The sequence below is a fragment of the Ixodes scapularis genome, unplaced genomic scaffold (genome assembly GCF_016920785.2).
Source record: "Ixodes scapularis isolate PalLabHiFi unplaced genomic scaffold, ASM1692078v2 PGA_scaffold5__190_contigs__length_132052651, whole genome shotgun sequence".
NCBI lineage: Eukaryota > Metazoa > Arthropoda > Arachnida > Ixodida > Ixodidae > Ixodes > Ixodes scapularis.
Genome location: NW_024609880.1, coordinates 19,074,548 through 19,092,888, shown reverse-complemented (window position 1 = coordinate 19,092,888; position 18,341 = coordinate 19,074,548). Strand labels below are relative to the sequence as shown.

At 45.0% G+C, this 18,341-nt stretch overlaps 1 non-coding gene across 1 annotated transcript; it reads right to left on the bottom strand.

Annotated features, from left to right (window-relative positions):
- Positions 1-3,504: 3,504 nt before the first annotated feature.
- On the bottom strand, positions 3,505-3,577 carry Trnat-ugu. Its single transcript has one exon. It is a non-coding gene; the product is annotated as a tRNA-Thr (tRNA).
- Between the last annotated feature and the right edge of the window lie 14,764 nt (positions 3,578-18,341).

Sequence of the window (18,341 nt, the reverse complement as noted above, 5' to 3'; positions counted from 1 at the left end):
AAACACTATACCAATAAAAGAGCAGAAGCACCTTAAAAGGCTGCTAATGGTCCATCACGCCGTTTCAATTAGTTTCATTTGTGACGTCAATTTGAAAGACCAACGCCAAGCATTTTTTTTATAGCGTGTGGGGCACACAGAACAAAGCATGGTAGACCTGCGAAGACCTTCGTTCCCCTTCCACACCTGTGTTTAATAGGCCTAGAAATTCAGTACCGTTTCCAGTTTAGAACACAAAACCACCTGAATAATATTTTTTCACTGTCAATAACGTAGCAGGACTTAACTCACGTTAATTAGGCAGTACGGTCTAGTTTCGCCCTTCATATCCTTTTAACGATCATCATATTTTATTGTAATTAGCAACTATTCAACCCGAATAACTCGTAATCTCCTTCCATATGATCAGACCGCATGGCACGTTAAGGAAGACTTGCGTTCAAAAGATCATAATATGAAAAAAGCGAGAGGAAAGAGAGGACAGGCGCAACGTCCAGTTAGCAAGAACCTAGACCGAACTTACGTGCATAATTGTCCCGTGAGTCATTTCGAATGATCTAAACATAGCATCATTTTCCCCCCTTGCGTTCCTGCTTCTGCCAATCTAGCAAATCAAATGCATATTGAAAATGAGTTGTCAAAGCAAACCCTAGAGAGATAAAATATACTCCATTTTGTGTTTTAAATTGTTGAAACTACCAGTTTAAAAACATGCCCCTATGAAGATTAATAACTTGCGTCCTGAAATATGTTTGTTTGCTCCCTACTAACCCAAAATAATTGCACGCAAAATAGCGATGCTGCATTCCTTTGGCGCCACGATGTATAATTTTCATCAAGCAATCTATCTTTGCCTTGACAAATCCCGAACATGTTAAAAAATAACTCTCGGAAGTTGTGGAGGAACTAGTAAATTTCGTCAGAGCCTTTTTGTTGTAATAGAGCAGCTTAAACCCGCTGCTCTTAAACATGTGTGCACAAAATATGAAGCGCCACAACAAAATCGTGAAAAACAAAGATAACATATATCTTCCTTATTGACAATTGAGATGGCGTAAAACATATTGAAGGTGCTTTATTTCTAATTGTGCTGCTTTCAGGTAAATATTTCAGACTGAGAGTTTCCAATCTTCCGGCAAATAATGCCTCAGCCAGTACTGTATTTAGCCCTCTTCCATACAGATGCGTTCACACTTTCTACAACAGGTTTGATCACACTTACATCCGCACATACTTTACCACGCGCACAAAACACACGCAGAAGCGATAATCACGCGCCGATGCACGACCACACAAGGGCACGGGCAGATCCACTTACAGGTATGCGTACTAAGGAATTCATTATATGCTGACTTGTCCGCATACACGCACATACAGGAGCACACGTATGTGCACACGAAACGCGCACACATACACATATGGGACCATGCGCCCGTGCCAAGTGTGAAAAAGAGCGTGTAGATTATCCTCTTCTCAAAAGGTCAAATTACGGAAAGTAATTATTGAGTCTGATTAATCCTGTCACCGCAGACGTCACACACGGTAAAGTTAAATCCAGTAGTAGATTAAAAGAAGATTTTTAACGACATTGGAACGACACGCCCCTGCTCTTTCTTTCAAACAGACACTAACGGTTTTTGAGAGTTTGAAGACGACGGGGAAGGTAGAAAAAGACAAGCAAAAAAACATCGCCATTTTAAGGAGCAATTCGGAAGGAGTGTCATGAACGAAGCATTAACCTACCAAAACGCAAATATTAGAACACGTTTTCAACCTCAAGAACGTAGATTATGTCATCTTTGTAAAAACGTACTGCCCTCTTTCCAATAAAAAAAAAAAAAAAAAATCTCTGGCTCCCCATTAAAAAACAAAAAAAATAAAATAAAGAGAGAAAGAAAAGAATAGCTACCCTACTTAATTAAGATTTGTCTTCGCTATGTCCCCGTTTTATTTATGCCCACATTCGAACGAGAGGAAACGTTTAAGTTACATTTACGAATGACCCGAGATGCTCGTACACTCTAAAGTGCTTCAATAAGCAAAAAAGAAATAATAGTTCCTAAATTGAAGAAACGGTGGTTTGGCTAAATGCCCTAGGTTATTGCTAATGAAATTGAATGTCTGCTCTTGATTCGCGTGTTTTCTTTTTTATTTGACGGTACATTTTTAATCGTCTCTCGACTCTCTTCCTAAATAATTAAACTGCGTTTCAAAGAAAGTGAAAAAACAAAATATTTCCAACTAAACAGCAAGGACGCTACAAAAATAATCTAAATAAATTAAAAAAGAGAACATCCGCAAGGTGGTCGTTTCCAACTTCCCACTCCTTCCAAAAGGTTCTTAGCAGATCAACCGTCCGTTGAAACGTTTTATCTTTCCTGTTTTTTTTTTTCTTTGCCACTAATCTGCAATTAGAATGGCCTAACGTTCCTGCGTTCATTCCAGCAGCGCGAGTGAGATCTAGAGGCTTGACGTTTGCGAGAAGATTGGGTAAGTTGTATCGGTTGAGTTACGCACGCTCATTAAACGGCGACCCCATTGCCGTAAATCGACTGTCTGATAGGTTTTAAAAAAAGGAAACAAAACTAAGATTCGACGTAACACTTTTTACTGTAATTTTTCTGCTCCGTGGCTTATGTATCTAAGTTGCCACCGTGCATTATATATTTACTCGCCTGGCAATATAGTGCATAGAAGCTCTTCCAAAGGAATGAATAATAGAGCATCGTGCATTATTCTTATCTTCATTAATTCGTAATTAACTTTAGGACCTGAATTAACCTCTCTCGATCGTATGACGTCTGCCGAGAGAGAGCATTTTTAATGTATTTTCAAGCGCAGGTAATAAAACTACAGAATTCACGACGTGTATATATTAATATGGAATAAAAATATTGATACGATTTGAAACGAGAAAAGCCAAAATACATATCGAAAAAAAAATTATAGTACACACGACTGAATGTAGAGTGCTATCACGTTCGCGGCTTTAATATCAATGCCTAATGACCCTTTCCAAGAATCTTTTAGACTGTAAAAAGATAATTATTCTCTTTTATCAAAACCATATGTACGCGCGAAGAGCGTCCTGGAAGAGGTTTGTGAAATCCGCCAATTACGCGGAAAAGAACTGCAAAGGAGGGGACGACCGCAATCTCTTGTATTCAATCCGAAATAACGCAACGTCGTTAAGTTTCCCAAAGCGCGCTTTACTTAAAGGTACACTGACACCCCCTAAAAGGTTTTTTTTTAATATTTTCCAGGCGATTTATTTCGGTGTCGGAGGACTACCCAATTAATATTTTGCTACAGAGTCACGTATATTTTTAATAAAGTCAGAAAACGCAACTGCTCGAAACCGAAACTGGAACCTCCACACGGAATTCGGAGATATAGAGGATAAGAGAGAATCGGAAGTCGCGTAACTACACCCAGCAAGAGGGACAAGGGACAAACATAAATCTCCAAACACAGCTAGGTGATTGGTGAGCGCCTGAAAAAATCTGCCTGGTCCGGGTATCGAACCCGGGACCTCTCCATTACAAGTGGAGCGCTCTACCAACTGAGCTAACCAGGGGTTAGACGTCAGTAGAGCAAACGGGTTTTATCAGCTGCCACCAGTCTAACACCAACAAGGGTGAAGCTTGCAAATTTAAGGTTATAATTATAATGCAATTAAATGCAGAGGTGCAAGCGAGCTGGACAAGAATGACGAAAATAATCCCTGGAGAAGAGGAACAAGAGGGACAAAGGACAAACATAAACCTCCAAACACAACTAGGTGACTGGTGAGCGTCTGAAAAAATCCGCCTGGTTCGGGTATCGAACCCGGGACCTCTCCATCCTCTCCTCTCTTCGAACCTCTCCTCTCCATCGAACCCGGGACCTCTCCTTTCAGACGCTCACCAGTCACCTAGCTGTGTTTGGAGATTTATGTTTGTCCTTCGTCCCTCTTGTTCCTCTTCTCCAGGGATTATTTTCGTCATTCTTGTCCAGCTCGCTTGCACCTTTCCATTTAATTGCATTATAATTACAACCAACCGTGCGTTCCTTCTTTTTTTGAACGCAGCAGACGAAATGCGTCGCCGGAACCGTTTGCCGTGCGATTGCCTTGCAGTTATGTTAGTTCCGCTCGCTGTTCTGTACTTCAAGATGAGTTGTTTTGTACATTTAAGTGTTGGAAAGGAGTAGTGATTACCCGTGGTGAATTCCCGTGATCGGCTCTGAAAAGAATACTCCCCAAGATGTTGCGTGAAGCACCCTGCATCTGAAAGTGGCATTGTACGGCAGAGTCTGCACAAGTTTCCGAAAGATCAACGGGATCGAGACAAATGGCTGGCTGGAATTCCTGTAATAGAACAGGTACGGGCACCTCGCAGAGCGGGCGCTACCCGATTCATATGTTCCTTGTATTTTGTGGAAAGTGAGTACATTGAGTTCGCAGGTGTCAAAAAGGTAAGCCAATACCTTTTAGTTCAGAGACGTATCGTCCACGACACTTGTGTTTTTCAGTTATATTAAAAAAAAAAGATATGTAAATATCGCAAAATGTTTGACGAGAAAAAAAACAAAACAAAAAAACAACGCGTGCTCACTAGGGATAGAGCCTGGGCGCGATGCGCCTGAAACGGACATCTTTCCACTGAGCTGCTGAGGGTACTTCGTGGTCATGTAGCCGGTCTACGGTTGGTCAGAAAAGATTGCTGCCGATTTCCCTTTATCAAAGGCACTCCCGTCTCGAAGTAGGGCAGCACCACTCATTGACCACATCCGCACTTAGTAATGAAATCGCACGCGTGCATATGCAACTCGAAGTACGCGCTTCGTGCTTGACGTTTGCACGAGCAATGCCTTCAGCCACGAGAAGCGGCAACGGCTCGGCGACGTCTTTGTGCGAATAGGCTTGGTGGTCGGGCGTGTCGTACGGAATGAATAGGCAACCGGCAATGCAGTTTGGAACGACACGCTGCTCCATCTAGCGGCTGCAAAATAAAAATGTAGGGAGGCCAGAATGGCCCGTGTTGCGAGACTGTTGTCGGGCGCATTAAGAAGTAACGTGTTAACGTGGCATTTCTGATCGACTTGAGCCTTTTTGGAACTGTTTTCCGTAAACGCAAGTCTCAACTTCACGTCTCTATGACCTCCCCGGTTCCTCTGACATCTTGCCTACTACTAAAGGTCTCCAAAAATAAACTTCGCTACTTCGGCCTGAAAGAATGCCGCAGTCGCGAAGGTGACGCAAGCGTAAAACTTTACCGCTTTCCTTCAATATCTTGGGAATAGACCGATGTCACCAGCTAGTTTGACTATGCCACCGCTGTCGTAGTGCATCGTGGGAACTTTAGCCTTTCTGCACGTGCGAGAACCTCGCTGGAGCTCTGCGCGTGCAGGGCACGAGACAGTCTCGTGCACTGACGATTGCCTACTGTGAACTGAAGTTATGGCTGCCTCGCGCATGCGTCGAACGCTTGGTGAGATCGGTCTATTAACGCAGCGACAGAAGTGGATTACTGCTGTGCGACGCATCAAGTAAGTGAATTTTACAGCAACTGTTGAAGTGAACGAAAATATATGTGCCGGCTTCGAAACTGGTCTGACGACCTCGTTTTGCAGTCTACTCGGCAAAATAACATATCTTACAAGTCGTTTTACGAGTCACCTGGACAGCCACATAGCGAAATACGGTAGAGAAATCGGGCCGATTGTTGCTTCGCTGTGACGTGGAGAATCAGGCAACGAGGTCTTCAAGCGAGAGGCCCGCCGGCCCATTCGGCACTCGTGGTTGTACGCCTGCATAGCCGTCCGGCGCGTCCAAACCCATCCAAACCTGCGAGTTTTCAAATAGTGGATTTTCGTAGAACAAATTTTTGTTTGTGTCGGCAGGCGAATTTAGTGTTAAGTCTGGTAAAAAATGAGACGACGTGCAGAAAACAAGATGCACATTTTTTCTTTGCAAAAAGCTAATGCGATGCGTAAATATCTTTCTCACACTTACAATTTGTTGCCAGCCGACTTTTTACGTCATGCTTGTGTATTGTTCTCTAGCATGCAGAGTTTGGTTTTACTTACCCACATTTTATTCTAGTGTGTGGGGGCGTCGGGAGAATAGCACGGCAAAGCGAGGCGCTAGCGGGGGCCAGCCAGCGAGGAAAAAGGAAGAGCGTGTTGCACGAGGCTGCGGCTGGGCTGGAACGATAGAGCCGTTCTGGCTGGTCTTGCCCATGTCGATCCCCGGAGCATCCTACCAGCGTAGTTCGGATCAGTACCAGAGGAAATGGCGAGCTCTGGCCATACCGGCCTAGGCCACGACAATCCAGGACTAGTTCCGTAGCGAGACTCAGGCTATCCGGAACAGCTAGCTTACCCAGCACTGGCGTGGAAAGGACAATCACCATGCGTGCACACGGACTCCTACTGCGAGCTATGAACGACGGGCGACAACAAGGATCGGCGGGTCCGGAGTGCCGGCTCTCAAAGACGGGCAACGGGGTAGCACAGCAAACCGATCTTTTGCCTTCTCGTTGCGTTGTGTCACTTCCTGGGGGACGAGCGAAGCGTAGACAGATCGGGCGGCGATTATTATGGAGGGACCCCACAAGTGTGGAGGACAACTCACACTGGTGTCGAAATGACAACTCTGGAATATGCTCTAAACACTTAGACTTATCAAGGCTCCCGATGGTCTTAAAAAAAGACCATATAAAAAAACAAAAACAAAAAACACACGAACATGGCGCGCACGTGGACACTGGACTGCTGAATTCAGGGTCACCGCCGCTCACCACATCCCGAGGGGCAAACTGGCCGCCCCATTAACAGACACGCCTCCGCTTGTGGCGCTGTATGCAGCACCCTCGTGGCGTTGCCTGGCCATTGCCGGCTGGCTATACGAATTGTTTTGATCGATCCAAAAATTCATCTTTCGAAGGAATACAGATTCGCCAGTACCGGGAACGACAGTTCTGAAGTAGATGTCTCACGTCCGTCCTCCGCTGCCACCGCCGAGCATGCCCGCGACACCCACGATACGCGATACCACGCCATGTTGAGAATTACGCAGGGAACGCACAGAAGGCTTTCGGTACTCTTTGCAATTTTTTTTTCCATTCAACTTGTTCAAGCCACTAAATATGTGTCTCGTACTTGTTTATTTATTTTTAATACCAAGTGTGTTCTTTCAATGGTGCACGAGTTTGATCAAATATGATGGTTGTCTCTAAATCTTAGAAAACGACCCGTGTCCACGAAGAAGAGAGTGATCGTGACTAAACCCGGCCAGTCCTCGATCGGCGGTTTTCGGCTGTAAAAAAAAAAAAAAAAATGAATTTCGAGCCGTTAATTTGGTTCTGGGTAGTTGGGCTCTCATATGTCACTTACAACTAAAAACCTTGGCGAGCATAAATACCCTGTCAGTTTCCCTCTAAAGCAAACAAGAGGACATCAAAACCGCTCGATATCTTTAAGTTTGTCTTGCAAGTATCGTTAAATGCGCAAGCGCACGTGGTCCTTTTCTCGAGCGGCCCTAGGAAGCAAATTGCGGCGCAGCACTGAATTAAGCGGCCCTTGGAAGGCTAAGGGCGGCGGAGCACCCGCTCGTGGCAAGTGCAATGTGCGTTTCCGCAACAATGGTTGGCACTACTTGTAAAAAAACGCCTTTATCGGGGGACGTAAGCCGCTCCTCCTTGAGAACCCCCATTCAGGAATGACATCGCCATTTTACGTCGCTTGGTGAAGAAATGCCGGCACCAACGAGGTAGAGGGGCTTAGAGCGATAAACTGCCATCTCGTTCACGAGACAAACGTGACCCCCAAATGGCTGCCGCCATGTTGCACAAATGTGACCACTAGACACGTGACTCTACCAAATCCTGAGCCTTTTTCACGAATCTGAGCCGAGATTTGTATTACGAACGCTGCCAAAAATTGCAGAATCCACCCACTTGACATGAAGATGGAAGACCAGCGAAGCTGTTATCTTTACGACAAAAGCTGCAAGTTTCCGCTTGGCATCGGCGGCCCGATCTTTTTCGGTCATATTCGCCCGGCGACGACGTTCACACTCCCGGCTCTGTTACCGCTGACGCTCTAGACGGGCACGTTCTTCGTCGGTGAGTGGAGGATCAATCGAAGGCGATGGACCCACACCATCGGCCGCACAACGTCGGGCCGTTGCGCGTTCGGCTCCTCGACGCTTTCGCACACATTCGTGCTATTGAGCGCGCCGACGATCCTTGTGGGCGCGCTTTTCCTCTTCAGAGCGAACAACACGCTAAACCCATGGCGAATCCAAAGGGCAACTGATAACGTCGCGAGGAAATGAAATAGCTACGTCAAGAGACGAAGGAACACAGTCACTGGTTGGTAGCTATTTTAGATGTTACAGAGATGTTACATAAATCGCGATGAGCTCTTTGAAGTTCTAAACCCAATTTTTTGAAACACACCTCGACGACAATTTTTTTTTCGATTTAGCCCACATCTCTTTATTAGCATCGTGGCAATGAAAGAAAAGAAGTTTAGAGCGGCGCTTTCTGCGCTCAGCTACGTCACAGTGCACTCTTAGCTGAGATAGAGTGAACTAGAACAGAAGGGCAGTGGAAAAACCGTCGGCGGCGCCCCATCGGCCATGTGAAGCCAGAAGTGTAGACTGCCACGAGTTATGCCTCGGTCAAACTTGCGAACCGGCTGCCGGATCCGCGAGAATTCTGACGCCCGGCGACGAAAGCAGGCAGAATTTTCGGCGGAGAGCAAGATTGCTCTGAAACCAATTTTGAACGCCTGAAAAAAGTTTTCTCTCGCCGCAAGCCAATCAGAGCGCACGGGGGATGTGGCGCTTGCTGACGTCAGATCCCCGCTGACGAGCTGACCACGATGGCGACGAGACGCAAGCGGGCAAGGAGGAGGTTTGGCAGCTCTCGTTAGCTCTCGTCTCTTCGGGAAAGTGCGAGACGCTCGCGTCGCGCACTCCGTAGGTGGCAACAACAGCGAACGACCCAATCTTTTTTCAGCGAGCGAATCCAGTCGGCGGCGAGTGTGTAGTTCTCAAGTCTGAACGAGCCATTAGGCTGTTGTCGAAATCCGGAGCACATGGCTACTGTAACGTGGGGTACGGTGTCGCTTACGTTCCCGGGTGGTTTCTGTGGTTTCTATGGTCGGTTTTCGCCATTTGTTTTCGGGAATGTCAAGTGCTTGGCATTCTTATTACATAGGTTCGAGTCCTGTCGCTAAGCAATGAAAATGAAGAGAAAGAAGACTGGATGAGTACCGCTACGGGCGCCAACATGCAGGACTGGTTACCCCGGTTTTCACTACATTGCCCAAGTAAGCTTTAAACATTAATTCATAGACGTTGGAACACCCATAAAGCATACATAGGCCACACTAATGAACCGCTAAGAACAAAAACAGCTACCCTTGGCGCGAACTTCGCTGGCTGGAGTGTCCCGGAATCGAACACCAGCGCTACCTGTTAGGTTTTACACGAAGCTTCTAACCTAGAGGCCGGCTTTTTCTTTCGCTACTCCTCTTCTAGTTCACTGTTGCTCAGGTAAGTCGGTGACCGTAGATAATAACAAGGTATCAGGACCTCACTATCTAATAATGCCAATGAAGACTGACTCACGCGGGTTGCCCCCTCTTTTTGTTTATACTTGCCACGACCAATCGGAACGAAGGAGCGCCTTTTAATCTGGAGTATTTTTGTTAACATGCCTGTACGCATTTTTTTCCAGATACTAGCACATAAAAGCTTTGCTTTAAAATCATGGTAAGCTATTTTTTTCTATATTGTTAACACCGGAGATTAGTGTCTAGCTCTGTTAAAAACCCAAAATACAGCTCCGCCGCTGACGCATTTTGCGGGGGCATAGCGAAGCTACCCGAGTTTTTGTCGTAAAAGCACGTTTTGGACTAAAAACTAACGAAACACAACTTATCTCGTCGGTTCGGTTATTAAAGATCAAAACAATTTTTTTTTGTGAGCGGTGCGTCTTTAAAATCTAGACGTAAAACTAAGGTCACGTGTTTCGTGGTCAAAAAGTTGCAACATGGCAGCGGCCAATTGGGTGTCACACTCAGTTGCCAGTTCATCGCTCTAAGGCGCTCTACCTCGTTGTCCCGCTGCGTCTAGGCCGCGTATGCACCTTCCTTCTGCCGACTGTCTCGATCTCGCACTGGTGCATTGACTTTCAAAAGCTTAACCGAATCCAGGGTTTGTCAGTATGGGTTCTCATATCATAGGACCCCCAGGAGTTGCTCGGAGACTGGGCTTAATCGCAACTACCGCAATTGTAAGCAGCAAAGACGGCAACAGCCAGCCATGGGTTTTGTTCATCCGCTCTCGAATATCCTTCTACGTGGCGCTTGTCTTTTTATCGGCCTTAAAATTACCAGAGGGAGCTAGTCACCGATGCCAGTGACTGATAAAATTTACAGGCAAAGTATTTTTCGCTCTTCTTTTTAGCAGATTACGCCTCGTTCACTAGAGGATCAAGTAGAGGTACCGGGAATAAGATGCAAGAAACAATAAAATAGCCAAAACAACTTAAAAAGAAAAGACGATTGACGGGGGAGTTATTTTATGGGAAAAACTCTGCTCTCTGTACTTTTACTAAGTGATTTAAAATTTAATTGATTCTTGTACTTGTTCCTTGTAGATTGAGATGATTGGTGCCGTTTCTACGGGTGCATGGAGGGGATTATGTTCTCAATTTCTAGGTGGTGTGTAGAGAAACTTGGCACCGATAGTGACCCCGAACGTTTTGTATATCGGTGTGCTCAGATAAGATGACACTGATTAACAATTACTTTCAGCCGCTGCACAGGATGCCTATGCGAGACGCTTCTGTTAGGAGCAGTTGAGCGGCAGAATGCTCTTGACGAATTTTCTCCAAAATATGCCAGAAGGCCAACATTTTATGTAAGTTACGCAGCACTGATTACGCTAATATGTGCTACATCAAGTCTCCTGGTTAGAAACCAGCGTGTTTGGGACTAGGACTCGAAAAACCAATAAAACATTCCGCCTTAACTATTGCGCGAGCACAATGTGCTAACGCTTTTCGAAATAAAACTACACACTAAAAGAAGACGCTAATGCCCACGTGGTACAGGCTCAAGTTACTTCCTAATATGCTGCTTTGAACGACTCCGGCTGGTACCCCATTTAAATGTCAGGGACGATCACGGCCCAGTCGGTGAAAGCCGAAAACTTGTCCACAGCATTCCCGGTTTTAGGAGTAGGCGGAAGCTAGTGTGCTCTAATAGGGATTTTCTCCAATTGGCGAACTAGCGCGGGCGTCGCTATTCAGGCACAATCCTCAATGTTCATTGACAATTGTAATTGACGAAAGCCGCGAGGAACAGAGTGACGCTGACAGATGGTGCGCGCCGCTCTAATCCCTTAAGCTCGTGTATGTTCATCTGCGAATCAGGGAGGAACTGCGTCCGGCAATTAAACAGGCCCGAAAAGATTAATTCGGAGTGTAAAAAATGAAAGCCGTTTACAACTCCCTGTAACGCCGAATTAGAGTGCAGTTCTTGAGGAGGAAGAGGGAAGGGTACTGAGGGGAAGGTATATCCTTCCTCCCTCCTCCTTACCTCATCATCCTGTCTGCTACTCCTCCCTCAAGAGCGCCGTTACCGTCGCCTCACGAAGGTCACGTGACCTCACGGGGGTCATGTGACGTCACCGGGGTCACGTGACTTCACGGGGGTCACGTGACAATGACGATGACGTCATCAGTGACGTCACCAGTGGCGTCACAGTTGACGTCATCATCACTAGTAACGTCATCAGTAACGTCATCAGTGACGATGACGATAACGATGCAAATGCCGATGACGTCAACAGTGACGTCACTGATGACGTCATCAGTGGCGATGATGATGCGGGTGCCGCTGACGTCACTGATGACGTCATGCGTAACGATGCCGATGACGTCATCAGTGGCGATGACGATGGCGATGCCGATGACGTCATCAGTGACGTCACTGATGATGTCATCAGTGGCGATGACGATGAAGATGCCGATGACGTCATCAGGGACGATGCCGATGCTGATGCCGATGACATCATCAGTGGCAATGACAATGCGGATGCCGTTGACGTCACTGATGACGTCATCAGTGACATCACGCGTCCCCTACTGCACCGCGCGTTTATGCCGAAGGCGACGGCGACGCCTCTCAAGCCGGAAACGGGCGCCTAAGTGCTGCGTTTTAAAAGGTTGGCGCTTAAAGGGATGGTGAACCAAAATTTGGATTTCAAAAAACAACCCTGGAGATGCAGGCGGGACGCTACAATCCCTACAACACTATAGTAAGGCGATATCTCAAATGGACGGCCGTATTTTTGGGAAAAGAAGTCGAGATTGAACCAGGCCGACGAGGCGCGTGACCGTCAAGATACCTAGTTTCCTCCCCTCTTCGCTTCTCTCCGTTAAGGCCGCGAGGCGGAGAAGACGCGAGGCCGTTCCCTCTCCTTCTCGAAGAAACACGACGTCAACATTCCTGACAAATGTGCCTCTTTTCTTTAAAAATACGGTCATCCGTTCGAGATATCGCTGTATGAGTGATGTTTTGGTTTTTGTAGTATCCCGTTGCACGCTTTTGCCGCGTTTTTTGTGGAATCCAGATTTCGGTTCAGCATCCCTTTAACGCCCCGCTGGAAATCCACTTGGTTCACGAGCTCGTCTCTTCGAGAATCCATCTTCACGGAGATGAACATGACTATTGCCCGATGTCTACTGTAAACAAACCCAAACAAACCTAATACATCTACAACGGTTGGTCCTAGTGATGGTCAATGTTGCCAAAACACCAAGCACCCAAGCCTGGGTTCAGGAACCTGGCATTAGGCGTAAGCAAATGGCTACAATAGGGGGGTGCTGCTCTCTCGAACCGAAAAAGGGAGCAGATATGTCAGGGTCTTCTACGCAAAAGAATTTCCTCGCGAAAGAAGTTACACTATTATGGCATGTAAAAGAAGACAGTGTTGCAAACATGGTATAAGAAGTTCAATATATATTGTAATCCAGTAAAACAATTTTACGAACAAGACATGCATCTGTACTCAAATAGAGTAGCATATATGGCAAATGATGCTATGGCAGGTATGGTAGCAGGTATATTTATTAATGGTGCCAACTATTGCCATATTTGGCTATAGAAATCCCTCGGATGACGTGTCTTTGTTTTCATTTGGCCGTATATGGCTATATGTAGTTCCTTATGTGACGATCGTTTCTCATTTGCCCATATATGGGAATATTATATGCCCCATATTTGACTCGGTCAGTGCATTTTTAATGAAAACATTAATACCAGATATATATTTAATGAAAAAAACATCTTGACAAGTTTCAATTTTGAAATTTAACTCCTAAACTCTTTTAAATTTATTTTTAATTGGTGCCATATCATCATGCCCATCGATATTTTCTGCTTAAAGACTCAATTTGCTTCTGGTAGTTATTTGATTAAAAAAGTAGTAACTGTGGCTCTCGCATTTTTTCCGGTTCATTTTAAAACACAGCAATAAGATTGCTTTTTCATAAGTATAGTAATATATTCACTGGAGTATACACAAGTTTCTTGATGCTCGAAAAAAAGTATACATGCTCGTTCGTTTAAATATTATTTCATGACTTTGTTAGCAAAAAGAAAGCATCAAGATGCAGCTTTGGTGTGGAGTTCGGATGTGTGTCCCCCGTCACAAGCGGCTTAAAAAAAACCTGTCTTGTGTCAGTTGGTCGTAGCCAAACGCAAGTGGTGAACTGGCCTTCACAGTGGCATCGTTAAGCCTTTTACGACTTCATGCGACGATTCCTGCCAATGATGCTATATTCAAAAAAAAGCAAAAACTATATATATGCTCCTTAACGGGTTATAGCAAAATTTGAGCAGTTCACACTCTTATTGGGCTAACAGAGTTCTAATTCAAGCTTTTGAAACCAGAAGAAATGGAAAACATAATTGCGAAACTAATAAAGGGAACTGGCCAAACTGGCGAATGTTATATTTCGGATGAGAGGGCGGTGTCAGGGAAGGTCGCTCGAGCCAGCTTGAGGTTTACTGCGTATACATCATACAGAATACAGTCTGCATACAGATTCGAACACGAGCCACCGCGAGATCCGCACTTAGAATGCCGCATGTCAATGAGTTCAAGAAGAAACTTTGCACGCGGCATTCGAACCACGGATACTGCGGTAACTCTAGTTTGCAGACTGTTTTTATAATATGTATCAGTAAGGCGATTCCGACTTAAAGGCGCATTCATTGACCGATTCCTTATATACTCGTATCTAGATTTTTAATATAAATCCCGATATAACATTTTTGTAAGCAGTAAAGAAAACGACGCTTTTTGTATATACTGGAACTTCATATTTGTACCTATAATACGAGTGTCTTTAGACTGTTGATTTACCAAAAACTTGATTTCCTGACGAATAACATAAGCGCTGTTCTTTAAACAATAAGCATGTGTCTGTATTTTAATATATTAGAAATGTTTCCTTATTTTGGCGGAAATTTCTTGCATATTTTCGGCTATATAACAAATATGTCGTACATTGTACGAGCTGACAGGACCAATCAGACAAATTCAAAAGAGCACCATCATGGTGCTCGTCCTGTTTCTGCATGTGTCCCAGCATCGCTCAACCAATCAGTAACAGAAGAAGGCCTATTGACTTGCGCTTGTGGCAATGTTTGGTTGGACCCATGACCTCGTAGTGTAGGTTGCATCAAAATATGAGATAAAGCGAAGTATAGTTTAGATTTCAAGCTTTATTAATACAAATCTGCAGAGGATAAAAAACACCCTGCATTTAGGCCAAACAAGAAGGTGCGCGAACGATCAGACTGAGGTAACACAGATGGTCAGTTATTTCATCGACCTCGGCAATCTTTCTATTTATTGTAGCAGATGTGGGTGTTCAAATAAGCTGGAAGATTATACCATCCTGGAGAGCTAAGGCCAGCAAGTCGCGAGGGAGATGGCAGAGGCATTCTTCATATTGCTGTGCGAGAGTGACAAATTTGTTAGTGTGGCATGGCTAGCGCTCTATGAAAATTAACTAGCTTTTTAGGGTGCTTTTGACTGGATTTCACAGTAAATTACTTAGTAAAAAGGTGAATAATGCGAAATCATTAACTGTCTCATGGAGCGAGCCAATGTCATCAGTTTGAAGCGCGAAAACGGCACCTACTTTCTGCGATTCCAATAAGAGCGGAGTTAAGCTGATGGATTTTCGGCTTCGGTCCCATTGGCTGGAGCGCGTGGACGAGGCTTTCATCGACCGATGCGCGTCAATTTGTGTGGTGTCATCGTCACTGTGCTATCACACTGTTGTGTTATCACTGATCTGATCTCCCATACTAACTGACCTGTGCACATGCCCGTGTTCAATCGCCTCTTATCGGTTGTACGGCGCGTGGCAATATGTACAGAATTTGGAATAAACCAATGGGTTCGTTCTGCTGAAAACTACGTTGCTGTCTGTTCCTTCCTCGCGCTGCAAGGCACACTACAGTTTGAACACTCGCTCACTTGATGGCGCTGCGTGTCTGCGAGGCAGCGGCTCTACCGTTCCGCGCCCAAGGTCAGCGGGTTGTACGCCGCAGATTAAAGAATCGAGCGAAGAACGGCCTGCGTGCTTTCGCATTCACAACTCATAACAAGTGCTTAGGTGTACCTCGAGCGTTTTGTCTTGTTGTTTCGCTTTGATGGGATTTAAATCGCAATGAAATTAGTGTAAATCAGCACTCTGTCCGTGTACGTCCCCTCTCACTCATTACATGTTCTTCCAAACACTTAAAAAATTACACTTCGATTGTTCTCGTGTTTTTAGGCCTCAAACCATATATATCATTTAGCATTTTTAACGTTTTTCCAGGTGTTGTTTCGTAACATATGGCGCTTATGTATATCTGTAACATCAATAATCAAAACGCATTAATTTGAAATTAAAAAAAAGAAAGTTATGTAAAAGTAATGGAATTTACTCTTTAACGGTAACAGTAACACTTATTTTAAATGCCGTAGGGCGGTAACGCATTCCTTTTATTTGCAAGTAACGAGTAACGTATTTCGTTGCTCTTTTCGGTAACACCTATAACATTGGTCCTGCGTTAGATTACGGCTGGGCCACGGGTCCAATCAATGCGTGGAATGACGCCTGGCGTCGGGATCTTGCACAATTGGTTGGCTGCACGCACTCCCAGAAATAGGGGGTGTACGGGGGTACACCCCTTTTCCCGTGTGTAATACCCCAAAACAACAGTTCGACGTTCAGTCCACCGACGTCGAACCGACAATACCACCTGTCACGAGCGGCTTGATAGTCTAGCGATGCAACTTATTAAAATAGCTAAGGTATGCATTAAAGACCACAGTAATACAATCAAGGTTTTCGGCACTGCTGCAAAACACCAGTGTTTTTTTTAGTTTTTTTTTTGTAGTCTTTGATACGCACATTAGCTATTTAGTACGTTATATCTAACAGCTATCAAGCCGCTCGTAAAAAATGTTATCGCCAGCTCGACGTCAGTGGACTGAACGTCCAAATATAGTTTTGGAGTGTTACATATGGGACAAGGGGTGCACCCCACTACACCCCCTTATTTCTGAGAGTGTGATCAGAATACTTGGAAGTAGAGGATGCCGTCCACAGGCTTCAATAAAGCTAGATTGTGTAAACTTTCGTTTGCTATTTCTGTAGCTTAGAATGCGTTTTAAAGCGCCGCTTTTAGGCACCCGTTTCCGGCTTGAGCGTCGTCGGCGTAACCGCGCGGTGCATTAAGGGACGTTACCCATGACGTTTCCCACGCACGGTGACGTCACGAGTGACGTCACCACGTGTTGTGTTATGAATATACTCCGCCATAAACTTAGCGGAAAAATTTCGCCATTAAATAGAGCGGAAAATTCTTCCCGCTAAATTTAGCGGGAAATTTCCCCGCCAATACGTTTTTTTTTTTTTTTGTTAGTTTTGCTTCGAACACGCCGACCCATAGTTCTCTTCAGCGGGCTGTCAGTCCCGCTATTAGGGCGCTGGGACTCGTCAAGCTGCTAACGTGCAGCTTTTTTTCCTGCGCCCTTGTCACGAATGCATTTTTGTGGCAGAAAATGAACTGATTTAATTTGATTTGATTTGATCTCCCGGACATGAGCACTGTCTGTGTATTTCTTCCAAGAGTGTGGGGAATTTAATTGTATGCGTCATAAGATATTGTTTATATCGCACAAAAAAATGCGTACTGTAACCAGGACAACGTGGTAGATCACCCTGAGTTGAGAACTCAGTGTTATTCTTCGTTGTAATAATATGGAAATGCACTCCTCCCCCACACGCTTACAATACTCTGAAATAGGTTTGTACAGCACAAGTGATCGTTCCTTCTCCATCTGAGTGCTAGCGGTGCAAGAACAAATAATCGCAAGTGTGCGCATGACCTCTAGGGACGGTGACACAGATTGAAGCGCAGGCGCCTACAAAAACAACTCAGGAAAGCATTCTTTTTTTTAAAGGGGGCAGATTAGAAGAAAATTAAAAGCTTTTACGGCTGTGGTATACCGTGCAAATTTTGATCAAATGAAAAACCGTCGAGAAAGAAGGGGAATGACAACGTTTTGTGTACAGGAATAAGGTTAGTGACGAAGGCTCAACCGTCGGATGAAAACAAGAAGTTCGAGCCGAGGAGAGGTTGGGCAGCAGTGAGAAGTAGGAACAAAGTGAACAGGTTGAAAGCAAAGAAAGATTGTTTCATCTAAGATGCCGAATTGCGAAGCAATCAACAACGGACTGTTACGTGGAACATGTTCCGTGTAAAAAGCGGAAACGGCATGGCATAAAAAGATGCGGCAAACAATATTGTGGAAGATGCTGAAAATGAAAGTGAGAGACAGATAGAAATACCAAGCATCACACAAAAAAGGAGTAGGGGGTACAGGGACAAAAGTATGCAAATTCTATGTGGGTGTTTGAATACCAGTTGGAAGAGAGTTGAGCTTTCCGTGATTTTGTGATTTTTTCACTATATAATGTAGGCTTTAGTTTTCTTTGCTTTGCTCGTCTCTCTCTAAAAATAGGAATCGATTTTGCATTAAGCGGGGCCAGCACCGCCACCTTGCGGACAGAGTTCGCGGATTCTACCGGTATCCTCCGTCTTCTTTATGCCGCTCTGTCGGTAACGACGTAAGCGAGCATGAGCTGCCCGGCATAAGAAATAAGCATAAATGCACGCACAATTAAAGGAAGCGATAAGAACGCGAAGGACCAAAACATCAAGACCAAAGTACGAGTGGCTCTTCCCTTTCTCGCATTCATCGTTGA